The sequence below is a fragment of the Leptodactylus fuscus genome, chromosome 1, assembly GCF_031893055.1.
Source record: "Leptodactylus fuscus isolate aLepFus1 chromosome 1, aLepFus1.hap2, whole genome shotgun sequence".
In the NCBI taxonomy this organism is placed as follows: domain Eukaryota; kingdom Metazoa; phylum Chordata; class Amphibia; order Anura; family Leptodactylidae; genus Leptodactylus; species Leptodactylus fuscus.
In genome coordinates this window covers 198,060,269-198,079,721 of record NC_134265.1, presented here as the reverse complement: position 1 = coordinate 198,079,721, position 19,453 = coordinate 198,060,269, and the positions used below count along the sequence as shown (strand labels likewise).

Below are 19,453 nucleotides of genomic sequence, written 5' to 3'. Positions count from 1 at the left end.
GGGGGCATTCACACGGAGTAACGCCGGGCGTGTATCACAGCCATACACGCCGGCGCTACGGCAGGCTGCCGAACACTTCCCATTCACTTCAATGGGAGCGCTCGTAACGCCGCCGTTACGAGCACTCCCATTGAAGTGAATGGGAAGTGTTCAGCAGCCTGCCGTAGCGCCGGCGTGTTCGGCTGTGATATACGCCCGGCGTTACTCCGTGTGAATGCCCCCTAATACAGACACACATTACCAGTACGTGGCACATAAATGCAGTTTTTCCATTGTTTTCAATGGAGAGCAGAGATCAAAGCAGCAATGCTGAAAAAATAAGCATCTGCTTGATCTTGCTGCAGAATCTGGGGGCTGATCAGAAAGTTGAAGCTCTGCGGGGACGGATGGAAAATGAAGAGGAACCTGAGGCATTAGTCCGCTTCAATTCATCTTCATTTTCCGTCATCTGAACAGGCTCTAAGGACCAAGTTTTTTTTAATCTTTATTCATTATCACATTCCAAGACCCATAACATATTTGCAATAAGTCGTACTTTCACTGACAACATTTTGGGATACTTAAAACTTTACCTTTTATTACATTTTTGTGAAGGGAAAAAAGGCAGATCCGCTATTGTTTTGTGTTTACGATTTTGGCTATGTATGGTAAATAAAGTTTTATCTTTATTATATATGTTATGATTACAGTGTTTTAACGTTTTACAACGTTTTCCTATTAAAATCCACTTTTTTAAAAAGTTAATTTCTTATCGTTTTTATGGTTTCTAAGAGCCATAGCTTTTGTGTATCCATATGAGGGCTTGTTTTTCACAGGACAAGACATAGATTTCAGGAACTTTTATGCGGTACATGGTACTTATTGATTATCTTTTGTTAATTATTGACAGAACTTTTCATGATTTTTTTTTAAATGGTGTTCAGCATGTGGTTTAAATAGTGGATTAAATGTTGTATCAAGAAGTTCACAATGATAACATATATTTGTTTTGTACTACTTTAAGGGTATAATAATTCTCCCCATATGTTGTTAAGGACAGATGAAAATGTGTTGCTAATAGCAGAAAAAAAGGGGTATTAGATACCTGGTATTGTGATATGAAGATGAGAAGTGATATTGCCATCTTTATTCCAAAATGCAGTGTGAGGTACTGTGATCACCATATGTATAAAAGCAGACGTTTTGACAGTTTGCTGTTCTGGAGCATTCAGGAGTGTGTTAAAGGTGCTCTATCAGCAAAATTATGCTGATAGAGCTCCACGTATGCATGAATAGCCTTTAAAAAGGCTATTCAGGCACTGCTAAAGTTATATTAAACTCCTCCCCCCCTGTTTTATAATAAAACCCTAAAACAAAATATATTCATCTTACCGAACATGCACGGGGGGCGGACATTCAGGGTCCGACGTCATCTTCAGCCACGCCTCCTCTTCCAGCGATGTCCTCGGGTCCCATCTAATTCGCAAACTGACATTGATAAAAAATGGTGCGGGTGCATGCGCAGCTACTACTGCTGCTACTGCGCATGCACCCGCACCATTTTTTTTTTATCAATGTCAGTTCGAGAGTTAGACGGGACCCAAGGACATCGCTGGAAGAGGAGGTGTGGCTGAAGATGACGTCGGACCCTGAATGCCCGGTGAGGCCCCCCTCCCCTCCTGATAATACTCGTCTATGGATGAGCACTGTGAGCAGAGGGAGGGGGCGTTCTTCACCGCTATCACAGTACAGCGCTGCTGTGGAGAAGGGAGATCCTGACTGACTGTCAGAAACGCTCTTCTGGCAGTGAAGAGTTACGGTACCGGCACCGATAGCTCTTCACCGGGGGGCACAGAACGGGAAAGCCAACACTGTCAGTTTTCTAGCGGTATATAAAACCGCATGTGCCCCAAGTGGTGAAAGGTCCTCTTTAAGGTGTTGTGAAAACCTCTAAAAGGTCCCATTAACATCTGCGTAGAGTACTCCGTTCAGGTAGTCCACTTGGGGACCCCCGAATGGAAACCTATATGCATTAAAAAGTGGTTACCTTGGAAACCCACATACCCCATAGACCATAATGAGGACCGTGTGGTTTCCACTCAGTTTCCGCATGAAACATGTGGAGAGAAAAGTCCTGCAAGCAGCACTTTTATAGTCTATGGGGTCTGTGTGGTTTCCTTAGGTAACCGCTTTGTAATGCATATAGGTTTATGTTCATGGGGTGCCCAAGTAGACTCTCCGAATGGAAACCCAAACGCAGATGTAGCATAGGCACCGCAGTTTGTCCTTGGCAGAAATGCCACAGAAAAAAACGCAGAAATCACTGTGTTTGTGATGGGATTCTAGTGAATACCACCCCCACAGTGCAGGAAAATATGCGCTGCGGACACGTAGCGATTTCCAGAATCAAACTTTATATATAAAAAGCACTGCAGGAAAAACCGTGATGTGCTGCTGCGGTTTTTCCACCAGCATTTTTTTTCTGCAGGACACTCTGCAGAGCCTTGGGTGGGAAGCCGCATCAAAATCGGGACCAAAATACGCGTGGTGCGACTGTCAGTTGCGGCTTCCCGCTCCGGAGTAGGCCCAAAATGAATGGGCCTAGTCCGGAGGATGCTGCCGCGAAGCAGACACTGCGGCTATGTACATACACATAGAGAATAGCAGAGAGGAGTGCACGGTGAGACTTCCGATGCACGGATAAGCCGGTAAAATGGCGCCTCTGTCAGCTTGGCGCCAGAGGGGTTAATGCCCTTGATCGGTGCAGGCATTAGCGAATGGTGTCTTCTGTATAAAACAGCAAACACCGGGCAGCTATGGCGGCTGCCATAGTTAAACACCTGGCATCCGCTGTACTTGTATGGCGGATGTTGAGAAGGGGTTAAAGGAAAACTCATTTTCTTATGCTTAACAAGAATGTATAGGTTTAGTAGAAGACCTGTTCAATTTGCTTACCTTTTTAGTTGATCAGCATCGCTTCTTGAGTGCTGTCCATAAATTAAGATGAAAAGGAACAGTACTAGTCATTGATTATATTAAGTGATATTTGGATTAATTAGAATTCAGGTTTATTGCTATACTGGGCAATATATTCTGTTTAGTGGACTGATCTGCAGCTGCCAAAAATTCCATTGTAGTCATCATGAAACATGCTACAGTTCCCTTGTATTGTTACTTTGGTTAGCAACCAGAAGGTTTGAGCACTAATGGAATTCAGAGCTCCTTCAGGAGTTGCCTGATGCCTGTCAAGGCCTGCCCCCACACAAAGCTGTGCATAATATACAAAGCCATTGCTGTATATATATATTTATATTTCTGCGAAAGCAAGGCAATGGTGAAGCAGGAGCATTGTAGTATAGAAGTGTATAAATACTGTATATGTCTCACATTTACCAGTCTAATAAATTACAATTATTGTAAAATTTCAGTAATATTCATAGCATAATTGTGAATCAAAAATAAGATATCTGCCTCTGCTACAATATTGTTCTGTGGCTAAATCATTGGCTGCGTTCCTAATTATTGCCATTTAATCTTGTAATTATGTTGCCACACACAGTACGTTACCCAGATGAGCCAATAATTGGATTTCAAAGTAGACGAAGGAATCCAGCAACAGAACATCTTGCAGCAATGCTTAGGACGCTGTAGGAAGTGTTAAGCCCACAGGTTTATTTACTATAGAATGTTTCTCGACACTATTTATATCCCAGATAAGATAATTGAGCCGATTCAGCTGTATATACACCAGAAGCTCACATTCCAGGCTGCTAAAAACCGCTAACAAGCTAATTAGCTTTGGAATTGTTTACTAGCCGCGAGTATTAATTGCTGTGGATTTCTGGGACACACCAAACACCTTATAGAATTCATGTGTCTCTGAAATAGCTGACAGGAGGATGCTGATGATGTCATCAGACACAGTAATGAACATAGACAATCTGATGCCACTTTATATACACACTGGCTTTCACGTGAAAATGTATATAGTGGGCTTTTCTTAAGAATTTTGTATTGCAATATATAGATCAGTTATGGATTTTGTTAATAAGAATAATACACTATTAAAGATAACTCATTTCCATATACCCAATGTGACTTAAGTGAGATTCTGGCATCACCTGACAGCCTCTCAGCCAATCAGGAGTGGTAGGTGGAAACGTTACAGTGCCAAAGTCATATTGGTATATAGGATACTGGGCAGGAAGAAGAGCCATTTTGTAATACTGCAGTCTTGGGAGAAGACTTGTTATTACTGCCTTATTTAAAATAATTGCTGCAAATATATTGCTAGCGGAATAAAGCATTGAAATAGTATCACAGAATTACAGGAGGAGGACTAGTGGAGCACAGTTTAGTTAGATTTTATTAATTTCATATAGGCAGAAAAATCATAGGAGCGGGAGGAGAAGCTCTGCACTGTCCTCTGAAGTGTTTACCGTGTTACACAGTCCAGATTACCCTATCACTACTAAAATCTAATATTGTTATTATTTTGCAGTCGAGCTATTTTTTAATACATTTTCAGATCAGCCATTAGTGATGCTGTACAGTATCTTACGTTGTTTTGACTGACAAAATCATCTTTTCAGTGCAAAATCTCATTTTGTTAAGGGTGACAGGTTTTTTGTTTTGTTTTTTTATTAAGCAACACAGAAAAACTGTCATCATCACTGCAAAAATCTGAGTTGACACATGCACTGTGTTCTACCATACTAATCACTTTTGCCAGGTCAGCATTCGAGAGATAAATTTTGTCTTTTTGCAATAGTGGTTTTTTTTTTGTTAACACAGAAAAGTCCATTATCACTGCAAAGATCCAAACTGACTCACACGGTGTATTCTATTCTAATACTCACTGATCAGATCACCCTTTCACTAGTGCAAGTACTAAAAATAAAAATGTAGGTGGCAACAGCAACACTACTTCTTGCCATGGCAGCCCTACTAGTAGCTGCATGATTGCAGTACTTCCTGAGAATAAAGATTACGTTTTTTATTTAATTTCATTTTAGTCACATCTGATATATGAGATCTGACAGCAGTGAAACAAAATGTTGAGTCAGGGCTCTGTTTGTTCTTCATCTACTGCTGTTATAACACATAATTTACCATGCTGTCTTTCTGTACTGTCAACCATGTCTTCTTCATCTTCATAGACAAATATCCCATTTTGTAGATATCATATGGCATCTGTTTAGAGATATATTCCTCCTCATCCTAGTCTTCCTCTTCTTGATGAACAATATATATCCAGCAACCTGGCTGGTTTGCAACTTTAACTTGCATCTGGCCAAGTTTCTGGAGGTGTAGTTACAGCTGTATTATTTAGTGGATTCTACAGCATTTCACCTACTGATGGCATGCACTCTGTCTCAGTTGAGGATATGTAGCCACCATTATAACTCTATTAATTATTTCTGCTTTATTTCACCATGTGGGCTTCCTCCTTGGATATGCACCTTTGGGGAAATGTGCATGCCTCCATCAATACATGGAGCAGATATTATGGAAAGGGATAATGCATGGTTTTCATGGCCCACTTCGTCAACATTTAGAGTGGCAGTGGTCACAATCCATAAATGTAAGGTCAGGTGTTAGTACTGACAACCCAGTGGGCCCAGTTCCAACACCAGGCGGGATCCATACAGGTCCTGCAGTTACTGTTGGCTGGAGTAATTCCCACCCCCAACTTTACCAGGGCAAGCCATTGTTTCCACTCTTCGTCCCTCGTTTCATGGCTATAAAGTGAAGTGAACATGGTGTGGCACATGCTAGAATTCATTGTGCAGAAGAAGGCGGTGAATCATTGCAGCATGCAAAAAAACAAAAGAACAATGTGTTATTTTGAAATCCTCCATTAGAGACTCATGAGGGAGGGTTGTCGCCTTCTGAAGCCCCTTGAGGAGGCCACCAAATGTGTCAAACAGGGACAACTTCAGTATCAGTGATGTTATCCCTTTAATATTTATTTTACAAGTAACATAGTCAAGCAATGTGAGGTGAAAGAAGAATAATCACTTCTAGCTCTTAGAGTCACAATCACTGCCTTGACGTGGTATAAGTGGAACTGGAAGAGGATGGAGAACTGGGTCATGGTGGTGGAGAACCAAGGACTCTGAACCTGCTGGTTCAAGTTCTGCTCTGTGTCTAGCTGCTTATAAGCAGCTTCTTCACTATGCAGGTGAAGAAATCTGCTCATCAGTGACTCTAGGCTCAGGATGCTGCTGATAAACAGATACTGCTCCTGTCACCCCCACCCCCTCCCACAGCTGTCATGCCAGGGCAAGTTGAGCGCTCAGGGCTCCCCCAGTGGGACATGCGAGAGGATGGACAATGGCGCAGATAGACAGCAGCCAACTTACTACATAGCATGTCTCTATAGTAGTTCAGTTTGTCCTCCCTCTCAGCGGGTGTAAAAAAAAAAAAAAAGCCCCCATTTTTTCCTGGTAGCAAGGGTCTAATATGGTGGAGAGCCAATAGTCATCCCTCTGCCAAATGGTGACAATTCGGCCGTCACTGCGCAAGCAATTGAGCATGCATCCGGCCGTTTGCGCAAGTGACTCTGTGGGACTCCCTGCATCCATCTCCACTGCATCCATCTCGCTGCTCCTCCACTCCACCCATTTGGCTAGACATTGCTTATGCTCGAATATCCTACTCCTCTTTCTCCAGTTTAATTCCCACAAGGCTCACATGGCTACGAGATGTTGGGGCCACATCTCCAGTCCCCTGACCAGACAGATTGAAACGCCTTTTTTTCCAGTGAATCAGTGGAATGACATTGTTCATCCTGTAGTCCTGGCGACTAACTAAGTGGCCTCCACAAAGGAAACAAGCCAGGATTCTATTTCTTGATTGAGACAACGGAGAAGTTCCTCTCCTGTGGGACTTTGATCACCCAGGCAAATGAGGTGTAGAACAGCATGAAAACGCTTTGCCCTGCACATGTAGTATGCTGGAGGAGCCCAGGGAGTTGTCCCTGCAGCGGAAGCTGGGGACACAGTGGAGGAGGTGGATATTTCAGGACCAACAGTGTTAGAACATGGAGGCAGAAGCTGTGTCACCTGTCCAAGTTGCTGGTGTGTCTGGGCAGGCACCACATTAATCCAGTGGGCCATAAATGACATATATTGTCCCTGAACATAGTTACAGCTCCACACATTGGCCGCTGCTGTGCACTTTAGCAGACACCGTCAGGCTCAAGTACTGGCCTTTCCACCTCGGCTCAGTGCAAGCCATCAGTTCTCTGAGAGGTGCAGAGTCCACCAGTTGGAAAGGGAGTGACTGCAGTACCAGCAACTTGGACAGGAACACGTTCAGCTTCTGCACCATTGGATGAATGCATGCATACTGTTGTCTCTTAGATATAGATTCCCTGATCGATTGTTGACTCAATGACTGACTAGGAGGATGAGCAAGAGCATCACAACCAGCAGATGATGGTAATGACACACAGCTTCCTCCATCTGAGGTGGTGGAGCCTTGACTTCCTGAAATGGGGATGCAATGGGTGTTGCAATGGTTCTTACAGCAGGCTGGACCACCACATTGGAGCCACGGCTCTCCCAAGGCACTTTATGGTGACGCTGCATATGTTGCACCTTGGCCACACTTCACCTTCTTCCCACAGATTGAACACATAGCCATGTTCACCTCCCCTGGTCACTTAACAAAAAACTGCCGCACCGCCAAGTAGGTGATTTTACCCCCAACACTCCGCACTAACTGACTGCTACTGCCACAGCCTCTGTGAACCCCTACACCACCGCTTTCTGGGTAGGTAGGTTCATCTACCCCATGCACATTTGGCTCCCACCTCCCACTGCTTCCACCCTGCTGATTCAGCCACTGCCTCATGCACAAGCTGCCACCCTTTTCTCTCAATGACAACGAAGACCCTTTTTCACCCGGCTCCCAATTGCGATCAGCTACATCGTCATCAACTAATGTCTGCAGATCACTGATGTCCTCCTCAATGGTCTGTAAGGGTTAAAATAAACTTGCTCTTTTATTAAGAGACAAAGTCAGTTGGACAGCAGAACCACAAGTCTCAGACTGCACGTTAGCAGTTAGACTCATTCTGCTGATCTATAGATAGCTGCATGCCAGTGGTTAGACATAGTCTGTTATCATTCTAAAAAACTGTAGATACGGGAAGTTGTGGTGTAAGTGACCGTTGATGCTCAGTGCCGTGGTACATGTAACATTTTGTGCTTATCTAGGATGTTCTGCTAACTGTCACATAAGTTGGCAGATGTTCAGTTGAAGATATATATATATATGTATGTGACAATATATGCTACGTGCTACCGGATCCATGAGACCATATTTAGATGTCGGGTCATGTGACCTGTATGCATTTGTGCTTCCTTTATAAACCTGTGCTGCTGAACAATAAAGTGTGGCACTTGAATAACTGACAGCTGTGTCTGTTGTGTGTGTCACCCGAGCGCTCGTAACTTCCTCTTTTTGCAATGAGAACTACGACAAACATAACCCAGGGGGGTCTTGAGCCCCCCCAACAGAACCTGGCAGCCCAAACGTGGGGTATCGATGATCGTTTGATATGCAGCCGATAGTGTACTGATCCACTTACCAACCGATTTGGAGGCGGGCCCGGAGGACCTCAGATGAATAAAACAGCGCTGTAAAAGGTAAGCTTTTATCTTACCAAATAATTAATCTGAGTTCCTACGTGTCCCGGATCCTGTGTGTTGATAAGTGAGGTGAGTTCTTGCATGTCTTAATAATCGAATCGATGCCAATTATATAGTGCGGAAGAACCGAGAGGGTATGTTTGCTGTAGTTGTATAGGGAGACCTTGTACATTTTCTTCGGTTTATTTAAGTTTGATTCTGTTCACCATTTATATCTGTTATAAAGTGTATAAGGCGGCACAGAAGGAAAAGTTATTCTCCATCTTTAATCCCTAGAGTAGAAGTACTGAGTGATTGAAAAGTCCTTGTTTCACTAAGGACTGAGTAGAATCTGCGCAAGTAAAAGTGCAAAGATTCAGGGGTGTCTCGGTAAAGGGACACTAAGCCAGAGACTTGCACATTAGAGATTAGTAAAAGTGCAAAGATTCAGGGGTGTCTCAGTAAAGGGACACTAAGCCAGAGACTTGCACATCAGAGATTAGTTCAAGGATAACAGAGTGACTGTTTGGGAGTTCCCACTAAGAGAAGTCAAAGTGACCCTCTATTGTCTTAATTGCCCTAGAGGAGTGGGAAGCTCACGGCTGACTGGCCATCAGCCAGTATGGGGAAGGGACCCTCTGAGATAGGGTACACCCCATATGAACTAATAGGGATGGGAGAGAGAGAAGAAGTTGCTGCCCAAGTTAAAAAAAAAAAAAAAAAATTCTTAAAGAGAGCAGGGGTTCCCAAGACAGGACTGTTTGATAGTAAATTTTGGGACCAATAGAGATTAGATTATGCAGGACAAATACAGGGATAGAGGGAAACTCGAAAGTGTTTTAATTGTGGAAAACAAGGACACTTGGCCAGAGATTGCTGGTGTCCTAAGCAAAGTGATAATAACAAAAGACAGTCTAGAAGCTGCCTGCCTGTCCCTAATCAGGGGTCAGGACAATAAGAATTAAGGAATTTCTAGAATGTCTATAGTGTCCTTTATTCAGGAAAGGTTGTCCCAGTTTGAGATTTCTCTTCATGGTAATGTCTGTGAGATTGAACTAATGACATAAATTTGAGATCATCATTATTATGTTTATTTTACCGGTAATATACAAATTGGTGAGAATATGAAGGTATCTACTTATATGTTTTGTTTTCTCCTCAATATTTAGCTGTGCGGGGATTATAACTAACTCTGTGATTATTTGTAGGAAAAGAAGAATGAGATGTGGCCATCCTGAGATAATAAGTGATATCACAGTATAAAATATATATAAGAAATTTTGATTTTAGTAGAGACAAGTTCTTTTTGATCTAATGGACATTTGTTTTGACTGGAGCTCCAGTGTGATGTTGCATGTTTGTATGGAAGGTTCAGAGAAGTGAATGGGCCCATATGTGTGTGAGTTATATGTACAAGTTACATGTGTCTGCCATGTGTACATCTTCTGTTTGTTCATGTCTGTATTGTTACATTTTCAGTCTCCACAGCGAGCAGATAAAGATATTGAGCTGATAACCCCAAAGGGTGGTGACAAGTAGATATGAAAAGGGAGGCATAAAGTTCTTTCCAATGTTGAATGCATATATGTGTGTTTTGGTGAATATGAGATGTACTTGATATAACATGTACATGTACTATGTACTCAGTGTTTATTGGTGCTTGTGTGTATCAAATATATCACATGGGCTTTAGACTTATTTAAGTAATATAAATATTGGTTATGGGTTTATACTATAAATCTATGAATGTTAACAATCGGTATTTATTGTGTGAAAAAGTTTTACCTTGTACATGTACATTGTTATTGGTCATTGTTATTCGGATGATCCTTCTGATATGGGATTAGGCCCCATAGGGGTAGGTAATACATGTGAACTATCTTAACACAAAGGGCACAGAACTCCCCTAAACATGTATACGCAGGTAAAGAGAAATTGCAGTTCTGAAAAACTAAAGTGGTGTTTCTGGGGCATTGTTTGTTACAAGGTGCTAGATAGCTGTCTAAGTAAATCAGAAGTCACTCACATATCTGCCCTGCAATGTTTTTTTTTTTTTGTGTACAAATTTTTGTTATGGTAATCAGGGGATAGATTTGATCCCTTATTTAAGGCTTCTGCCTTCTCTGCTGATATATTTTGAGCTTTTACTTACCTCAATGAATTGTTTGTAATTCTGGAGTGTTTAGAAGTTGTAGAGAACTGAATTTACTTGGGATTATATAAATAAGTCTGCTGGGATATGTAGTCAAATTAGATGTTCCTCCTGTTATGGTAAACTTGAAACCAGGAGCAAAGCCACCTAGAATCAAACGGTACCCATTGACACGCGCCCAAGAAAATGCTATAGCCACAACTATTGTAGAATTGTTAAAAGAATGTATGTCAGTGGCCAAGACACCACTGTTCCCTGTCAAAAAGAAGGGCTAAAAGGGCAAACCAGATACTTACCGCATGGTCCATGACCCAAGAGAATTGAACAAAGTAACTTTGCTAGAGACCCCGGTAGTGTTGCCAGTAGCTGTTTGCTTTCACCTTCAGAGGTAAACAATACACGTGGACAGTCCTGCCACAAGGAGTGCAAAATAGTCCAAATCAGTTCACAAGGTGTCTCACACTGATCATGAATGCCTGGGACCCTGCCTCTGATGCTGTTGTATTGTTGCAATATGTTGATAATGTTTCTTCTTTGTGCCCCAGATAAACAGACATGTGAAGCCGCTACCATAAACCTGCTGTGTTTCCTCTACCATAACGGTTGTAAGGCCAGTAAAGACAAGCTGCAATTTTGTAAGCAAAAGGTGGTGTTTTTAGGTCATTGTCTGAGCCAAGGTACCAAACATCTTTCAGATGAACGGACCAAAGTGGTAAGAGGAATGCAGGTGCCAACCTCCCATGCTCAGTTACGTACCTTTTTGGGGTTGGTGTCATACTGTAGGCCATGGATCAGATCTGCATCTCTGACCATGCAGCCTTTGTATGACTGTCTCAGTATCAGAAGCCCTTTCAAATCTATGTCACTGAGATGATGGGACATGCTACTGCAATTCTCACACAATAACATTGAGATATGAAGCGTCCTGTGGCATATTATAGTGTACATTTGGATGCTGTCGCATGGGGAATGCCCTCATGTAAGGGTTGTACTCTTAGTACAGGCCCTGCATGAAAAAAAAAAAGCTCCGACATTGTCCTAGATCACCCTCTGGTGGTATACACACCACATGACATCCATGCAATCCTCACACAGGTAGACAGACGTCATTTGTCTTTGGCAAGACAGAGCAAGATGGAATTTTCTCTACAATCCTCCTCCAACATCCCATTTCAGCGTTGTTTGACTTTTGAATCCTGCAACTCTTTTACCAGTAGGAGTTCATGATTCAAAGGGGGGAGTAGATGATGAGATATTTTTAAACTCCCTCTCAGAAGAGGCGGCTTCAGTCATGTTACTGATGCCCCATTGGAGAATCCTGACTATGAGATGTTTGTGGATGGTTCCAGGTACCTAACAGAAAAAGGCAAATTTGTTACAGGGTATGCTGTAGTCACTATACATGACACCATAGTACAAGAAGCCCTTCCACCACACATGTCAGCACAAGAGGCTGAATAATAGAAGTCTGCAAAGTAGCTAAGGATAGCACAGCAAACATTTACACTGACTCCAGGTATGCGTATGGCATTGCACATGGTTATGGTCCAATATGGAGGTCCAGGAACTTCCTGACGGCACAGGGTAAGCCAATTAAGAATGGAAACTTAGTAAGTCAGTTGATGGAGGCCATATTGCTCCCTAAGCAGTTGGCAATTGTGAAAGTCAGAGCTCACACAAGGGGAAGAGACCCTGAGAGTATTGGAAATGAAAAGGCTGATTGAGCAGCGGTGCTACTACCATGGAAGGGTCTCAACCAGGTGAGACATTGACCTAGCAGACCCCAAGGGTCTGTACTCTAAGGTGACTGGTGCCAGAGAATGTGAAGGAATGTGGAAAATGGGGGAAAGACTGTGTCTGCTTGCAGCAGCATATCCCCAAATGGTTGGTTTGGCCCACAGTAAGGTGCACGCCTCTCAAAATGCCATGGAGTCACTAGTGGGTAAACTATGGTTTGCCCTAGGTTTTGGAAGGGTTGCAGGTAATCACGTAAATGCATGTCACATATGTGCTCTACACAATCCAGGACAGGTAGTTAAAACACCGCATGCACACCAATACCCCTGTATCCATTTCAGAGAATACAAGTAGATTACATACAGTTGCCTAAGTCTGGAATGTACGAGTACGTATTGGTTTGTGTGGTTGGGCCGAGGCCTATCCTGTGAGCCGGACAACCGCACAGATAACTGCCAAGAAATTGATGTCTGAGCTTGTGTGTAGATTGGGGATACCTGAGGTGATAGAATCTGATAGAGGTACACAATTCACAGGTGAAATAATGAAGGAAATAATGTCTGTATTAGGGATTGAGCAAGCTTTCCACACACCCTACCATCCCAAAGTTCAGGCTAAGTGGAAAGGTTGAATGGCACACTCAAGTTAAAAAATCCAGAAAGCCATGGCAGAGACAGGAAGGCCCTGGCCAGAGTGCCTGTCTCTAGCATTATATTCGGTGAGGACCAATCCTAATAGAAAGACGGGTCTGTCACCATTTGAGGTGCTTTTTGGAAGTGTGCCTAGACTAGCGTTGTATTTTCCCCAGAATTTACAACTCAATTATGATAGCACTGCCAGCTATGTCCAGAGCCTGTGTCAAAGATTGAAAGTAACATATAAACAGGTGTTTTCTTCTATTCCAGACTCTTTTGATTTTCCAGGAACACATAGATTGCACCCCTGTGATTGGGTGGTCGTGAAAAGACATACCAGGAAGTCTCTTGAACCCAGATATGACGGTCCCTCCAAGTGCTGCTGATAACTGTCACTTCAGTCAAATTGGAGGGAAAATCTACCTGGATACACGCTTCCCATTGTAAAAAGGTTCCTGAACCACGGCAGGAATGAAGAGATGGACATTACTTGCTTCATGCTTTCTCAAGTTAATTTTGATGTGTTTTAATCGATGTTCTGATAAAGCTAGACATAAATGGTAGACATTATAGGAATATCAGATGGGGAATCCAATGGGCGTGGCATCTACATTGTAGGTGAATGTACTCATCTGATAGGAGAATAATGTCTAAAAATGGGGGAATTGTAAGGGTTAAAATAAACTTGCTCTTTTATTAAGAGACAAAGTCAGTTGGACAGCAAAACCACAAGTCTCAGACTGCACGTTAGCAGTTAGACTCATTCTGCTGATCTATAGATAGCTGCATGCCAGTGGTTAGACATAGTCTGTTATCATTCTAAAAAACTGTAGATACGGGAAGTTGTGGTGTAAGTGACCGTTGATGCTCAGTGCCGTGGTATATGTAACATTTTGTGCTTATCTAGGATGTTCTGCTAACTGTCACATAAGTTGGCAGATGTTCAGTTGAAGATATATATATATGTATGTGACAATATATGCTACGTGCTACCGGATCCATGAGACCATATTTAGATGTCGGGTCATGTGACCTGTATGCATTTGTGCTTCCTTTATAAACCTGTGCTGCTGAATAATAAAGTGTGGCACTTGAATAACTGACAACTGTGTCTGTTGTGTGTGTCACCCAAGCGCTCGTAACTTCCTCTTTTTGCAATGAGAACTACGACAAACATAACCCAGGGGGGTCTTGAGCCCCCCCCCAACAGGTCTCTGAACCAGGAGCCTTACCACTAGCAACACCATCACTACTTGCCTGCCTACTGGAGTAAGCGGCAGATGTCTCCTCCAGATCTTGGCTGGGCACTAGCTGCTGACTGTCTGGTAGTAGCTCTTCCTAACTCTCACCGCCGCACACGGCCGGACAGCTTTCTCAGTCCTGCAGGTTTCCGTATCCTGCTCTGTTTTATGCAGGAAACGGAAACCTGAAGAACGGACACCTGGGCGCAGATGTGAACGAGCCCTTATCTGTTTTACTTTGAGATAGAATTGTGTATCAGAACTATGGCACAATTGAAGTGCATATTGTTAAATCCTGAGCTATGCCCCTTTGCTGAGCTTGTGTAAAAATTAGAGTCCAAATGTGCTTATTTTATATCATAATTAAAACACGGCCCACATAGTTCCACCAAGCACCCATAAATGGATGGAACAAATACAACACAAACATGGCATCAAGGGAACAAAACACATAACGTAAACATAATGAGTTCCCTCTGTAAAGGTCAAGTAGAAGATACACTCCTAAATCCACACCATTGAGTTACAACAAGAAAGGGGAGAGTCTGTCCCTGTAAGGCATAGGTGCTGATTCCACCATCATAGGTATATCTGTTTATTCTATTAATACTTACAACCGTACCATACTCCTAATTTGACTTTAGGTGGATAATTTATGTGCATTTACTCAACCAGTGTGTTATGCATTCTGTCCTTTTCATATACATGCATTGGACTATGACGTTGTAGTTGGATCTCTGACATTATGTCCAGGGTCGGACTGGGGTGTCTAGGGCCCACCAGTGGAATTGTTTCTAGGGGCCCACCACCAGGACCCTGCAGACCAGCGATGCCGAGACAGGGCAGCTAAAAGTAATACCATCTCGGGAGCCATGCTGCTCATCTGCCATACAATTTGCAACAACATACTACCTAAACCTACTGCTACACTCTGTATGGAAAGTGAACAGCGCGGCTCCTAGAAATGTTACCATTACCTGTAGCCGCGCTGTCCTGGAATAGCTGATCTGCAGAGGTCCTGGCTGTTGTATCATCACAGATGTAATATTGATGGCCTATCCTAAGGACAGACCATCAATATTATAAAGTTGGATAAATCCTTTAAAGATTTGTCCAGGAATTGGATCAACCCATTTGCCTGGCGGGAGGTGTAAAATAAAAAAATAAAAAGTGCCTTCACCTGTCCCCATTGCTCCATTGTCCGCCGCCAGTGTCCATTCAGTCTCGTGCCGGCGCCTCCATGCTGGGAGTCCTGCACCTCATGGGACCACTGAAACCAATTAGATACAGGATTTCCAGAAATAAGGCCATGAGACTGAACAGACACAGGCAGGAGGATAACGGGGTGCTGGGGACAAAAGCTCAATGAAAAACACTGCATCTCACTGTTGCGTCTAATCCTTAAAGAGGACCTTTCACCATTTGGGGCACATGCAGTTTAATACACCGCTAGAAAGTCGACAGTGCGCTGTATTCAGTGCATCTTTCCTGTTCTGTGCCCCGGGTGAAGAGCTATCGGTGCCGGTACCGTAGCTCTTCACTGTCAGAAGGCGTGTCTGACAGTCAATTAGTAACGCCCTTCTTCACAGTAGCGTCTATTGCGTTGTACTGTGTGAGGGGGCTTTGCTTACCGCCTAGTGATGATGTTGAGCGGTGAGAAACGCTACCTCCCCCCAGTACACGTCTATGGACGAACATTATCAGGAGGGGAGGGGGCGTTCTTCCCCGATCTCATAGTACAGCTGGGAAGAAGGACGTTCCTGACTGACTGTAAGACACGCCCTTCTGACAGTGAAGAGCTACGGTACCGGGACCAATAGCTCTTCACCGGGGGCACAGAATGGGAAAGCTGCACTGAATTAAGCGCACTGTCAGCTTTCTAGCAGTATATAAAACCGCATGTGCCCCAGGTGGTAAGAGCTCCTCCTTAACATCTCAATATACTGTACATCACACTATAAGGATAAGACCTAACACAGCATCCCACAGCCAAAAAGCTCTGCAGGAAAAACCCCGGCGGCAACACATCAGTTTTCCTGCAGTGCTTTTTGCAGAAACTCCACAGAGGATTCCTCTGTGGACTTTCTGCTTCCGTTATACCTATAGGGACACTGTAGGTGTTTCCGTAGGTATAAGTGCTGCGATTTCCAAAAACTGCAACATTTACCTACACACTCATACATATACATTCATATATACTCACACACATATATATATATATATATATATATATATATATATATATATATCTAGCATATAAACATTTATATACATTCATATACCATATATACTATATATACTAACATATATACATACACTCACACATTATTATAGCATACTGTATATACACACACATACCTGTATACAAACATACAGTCCTCACACAGTATACAAGACACATGCCTTAACCCTTAAGTACTATCATGGTGTCTATCATAATGATGTGTGTGTGATAGTGGTGTATGATAGACACCATGATAGCACTTAAGGGTTAAACAAATATACACATATACATATTAAATATTACATTTTACCAAAAAAAAGAAAAAAATATACTCACATTTGTGAAGAAGCAGCAGCAGACTCCTCTGTCCCCACACGGGCCGATGTAAACGATGACTCACTCTGAAGAGGAGGGGGAGGGGGGAAAGTCCCGGCTTGCAGAGAGATCGCTTCCTAGGATTGCACTGGCAGGAGGCCCCTCTGTGTAAGTGTCGGGGCCCTGGGAAACTGCGGCAGCCGTGCTTCTTTATTCATTACAGCGCTGCCAGCAGCCTGGGGCCCGAGCTTACTATTCCAGCCCCTGCCACTAGCAGCGCTCAGTTTATCAATGCAAATGCACTGGACAGGGGCCCGAACCAGCCCCTGACATCCCGATCGGGCCCCTGACCAGTGCTTCTACTGCCTATGCTTTTTCTTAAAACGTGCAGCAATATATAGTCGGGGCCTGGGGCCCACCGGGGGATGCCCCGGTGCTCCGGCGGGCCAGTCCGACCCTGATTATGTCTCTTGTACTGTAACCTATGAGTACTTACAGCTCGTGTTATAACTCTACAGCAGTTATCTCTATTTCTGTTGTGCATTTTTTATACTATGTATTTTCATGCATGGGCTTAGTTCATGTGTAGATGACACATGCACTGGTTTTCAATGATAGAATTTAACTCATGTTTTATGTTTTATAATATTTTGGGATTCTGACACTTATCATGATGTTAGTCCCTTCTGCATACTCATGCATGTAGATTAGCGCAATTCTATGCAATTTTTTGTAATTGGTACTAGAGATGAGCGAACAGCATTCGATCGAGTACATGTTCGATTCAATACGAACACCGCGATGCAAATGCACTTACAGTTCGATTCCCCTCCCACCTTCCCTGGCGCTTTTTCTGCACCAATAACAGCGCAGGGGAGGTGGGAAAGGAACTACGACAACGGAGGCATTGAAAAAAACTAGGAAAAAGCCATTGGCTGCCGAGGACATGTGACCTCTGATTCAAACGAACAGGCGGCATCATTTCCAATTCATTTGCGGCTTGCACTTAGTTAGAGAGAGACATCTGCTGAGGGCTAGTTAGGTTTTAGATTCTGCTAGGCAGGAAATCAAAAGAAGAAGAAGAACCACAACAGCTCTTTTAAGAGCTACACTAAAGGGAGAAGCTGAAACAAGCTTGGCACAGTGTCTACCCACAGACGCCAAAGTGGGATTCACAACAATTAAGCCAGGCTGTATCTGCGCAACCCAGCTTTCTGTGGTGGGGATTAAGCTAAGTGGGATACACTGAAATTGTATGCCCATAGACCCTATATACGCTTAATCCAGGGTTCAACAGTGTGTCCCCCCCAAAAAAAACTAAGGGGTATACACTGAAATTCTCAGCCCATATACACTATATATGATTCATCCAGGTTGTCACGGTGTGTACCCACCAAAAATCAGTAGGATATACATTCTAATTCTCAGGCTATAGACGCTCCATCCAGGTTGTCACGTTGTGTACCCCCCAAAATATCTACTGTAGACTTGTGCGCCCACTTTTGCAAGTCTACAGTAGCCGCTGCTAGCCTCAAAAAGCTCCAGCAATGCCTACATCTGCCCGAATACCGGCTGTTGTGCCATGTCCCCACACGCTGGAACTCAACATATCATATATTAAGCAGAGTGGTTGAGCAGCAGAGATCTTTGAAGGAGTACCATCTCCAAAACCCTAGGGTGCCAAAAAGTCAGCTCCCTCAGTTTCCCAACCATGAGTGGCCATGAATGGCAGACTTATGTGAAATCCTACGGTGTTTGAGGAGTCCACCAAGAGGGTCAGCTGTGACGACGCACCAGTGAGCTTAACAATCCCGCTCTTGTGTGTGATGCGAGAATCCCTCATTGCCATCAGCGATAACGCAGATCACACTGAGGAGTCAGGGATAGCAGCAGAACCGTCACAGCTGGAGAGTAATTCCACACACCTGTCCACTTCACAGCGTTTAATGACGGAGGAGGATGAAGACGTGGCAGATGATATGATTGTGACACAGGAGGCTACCGGGGAAGTTCTATGCGTCCCATTCTTGCAGCACAGATGGGGCGAAAGGGAGGAGGAGGAGGAGGAAGAGGAGGAAATGGAGAGTGACTTTTCCGACGGGGGCCGCGAAGTCATGCCAAGTAACACTCTGGCACACATGGCTGACTTCATGTTGGCGTGCTTTTCAAGTGACAAGCATGTAGTCAAAATAATGGAGAGCAACCAATACTGGATATTTGCTATCCTTGGCCCCTCGGTATAAAAATAACATCTCATCTTTTATTCCAGTAGAAGGGAGGGCCAATCGCATTAATGACTGCCACAAGCAATTGGTGCCGAACATGATGGAGATGTTTCTATCAAGTGCCGTTGGCGGCAGAGAGGACAGTTCCTCCATGAGGCGAACAAGTGCCGTCCGGTCCACACCCACAAGGGGTACACTGTCTAAGCTCTGAGACACGTTAATGGCACCCCCTCGCCAAACTCCCGCCACTGAGGGGTCTAGTGTCACCAGGCGGGAAAAGTATAGGTGCATGTTGTGGGAATACCT

The 19,453-nt window shown here is 43.6% G+C and overlaps 1 protein-coding gene across 1 annotated transcript in view; it reads right to left on the bottom strand.

Annotated features, from left to right (window-relative positions):
* Positions 1–421: 421 nt before the first annotated feature.
* BSG (basigin (Ok blood group)) overlaps positions 422–19,453 on the bottom strand; it is a 115,222-nt gene continuing 96,190 nt past the window's right edge. Inside the window, exon 9 of the mRNA XM_075281564.1 lies at positions 422–432. The gene's annotated coding sequence lies outside the window, so the exon portion shown is untranslated. The remainder of the gene's footprint in view (positions 433–19,453) is intronic.